Below are 2,098 nucleotides of genomic sequence, written 5' to 3' on the forward strand. Positions count from 1 at the left end.
ATATTTTTCAACCTTCATTAAAAAAATTGTTACAAATACAAGAACGGTCCTGCAATCAAAACTGTATTAGGTAGTTACTTTAGATAGGCTGTGCTTACTTTGCTATAAATATTGTAATCTTAAATCATACAGGATGTCAACATTCTACGCCAAACTTTCTAAGTCATAAAATAATTTCTCTTGTTTTTTTAATGGGACACCTTGTATATTATTCCTTTAATAGATGGAGAAATTGAAAAATGAACATTTTTTGTATTTAGAATATTCCAAAAATTTTTTAACGGTTTCGCAGATATTCGCAGTTTTATAATTTCATATTGCATTTCTCTACAGTAAATTTTTATCAGACAACCAATGATTTTTCTCTCGTATTTAACCGTTGGGCGTTGCTTTGAATAAAATTCCTTAAATTATTTTAATTAACCGATTTGGAATACATTTTTAATTTGTAATTCTTTATAATTGCTAAAGTTTTTCAGAGTTTAAATACGGAATAATAAAACAAAAGAGAACCTAATAAATATTCAAAATTAATTTTCATAGAAGTCGCTGGGCTTCGCCGACCCTCCGCTTTATCGGCTTTTGCTCCGACTTTACAAGAAACCGAATTCGCAAATGCCAAAAGACTTTGAGAATCCTATTAATTACCAATGAAAGTTAAACACAAGAGATCAAAGAAACCCGAAAAAGTCTATAATCAGTTTCTTTTCAAGTTGGAATACAAATGGAAAGCGAATATCCATCGGTGAAGATAAATTGTATTTTAAATTCGATTCTTTTTAGCCGACCATACCAATAGGTATGGTAGGCTATTAAGATCGGCAAAAAAAAAGTTTTTATAATTTCACTCAAAATGAGTTATTTGGGTCATAAATGACCTAAATACAAAATATTTTCATGATATCTGTCTGTCTGTCTGTCCGTCTGTCCGTCTGCCGTCTGTAACACGATAATTCAAAAACCGCTGAACCGATTTTAACCAAATTTGGCACAAAAATACTGTGGCACCCGAGAATCTGGCCATTAGTTTTTGGTGGAGGTGGGGGGTTGGTAAGGGGGTATGAGAGGGGGTTAAAAATTTTAAAAAATCGTAACTCCAAAATTACAGTAGCTAGCGAAACGCAGTTTTCAAATTAAGATTAGGAATAATATTTGCAACAAAATTTGTAATAGCATCAAAATCGGTCAAAGTCGCAGTTTTCGAGATATTAACATATTTTAGTATGGGCGGCTATACGTGCCTCCCGGCGCCAATTTTTTTTGCTTTAATTAAAAAAAAAACAATTTATATTTAACATGCAAATTTATGAATCAATGAAATTACACCAGTATTCTGAGAACATATGACAGATCATATATTATCCACTCGGAGCTGCAAGAAAGGAATTATTAAGAGAAATCGCTGTCATAATTTCATGCAATTTCGAATGTTGCAGCTATGGGTCCTAACTAGTAGTGGGAACTATCTAATGAATACTATCGAAACATTCGATAGTTGCAATTCATTCGAATAATTCGATAGCTAGTAAGAAAACATTCGTCGAAAACTATTCGAATAGAAATTATCGAATAGATGCGTCATCTGCCTTGAAATATTGTATTCTAGTAATTCGGTAGCAAAAACCATTCATTTATAAAATTCATTCATTTATCAAATTCATTTATTCGTCAGGATCGATTTTAATAAAATATAAACTGGATTTTAGTTGTCGTCCGGCGACGTAGGTTTCTTTCCTAGAAACACAACAGCGGTCGGCGGCAATGCTATGAAAGAAGCCGGCATCTTTTATTTTTTGCGGAGTCAAATAAAGATAAGGACACATTATTTTTTTTATTGAGGTGCTAATACAGTATGATCGAAGAAAAAACGGTGTCCAGTTGGCTGGGAAATGACAATCGCTGACATTTCCCATATAATTTTACATATAAAATGACAGCGATCTTCATTTCATAGCCATCGCTGACGCCGTTTTTATTCGATCGTACGGTATTTACACAGAAAATTATGAAGGGCGCTGTTGCCATATATTCGTATTAGTTGGTATTAGCAAAGAATATTATTCTTTAGCATTAGTTAGTTAGGGATAGTATGTCTATA

The sequence above is a fragment of the Sitophilus oryzae genome, unplaced genomic scaffold, assembly GCF_002938485.1.
Source record: "Sitophilus oryzae breed Bouriz unplaced genomic scaffold, Soryzae_2.0 scaffold_1567_pilon_pilon, whole genome shotgun sequence".
NCBI classification, from domain to species: domain Eukaryota; kingdom Metazoa; phylum Arthropoda; class Insecta; order Coleoptera; family Curculionidae; genus Sitophilus; species Sitophilus oryzae.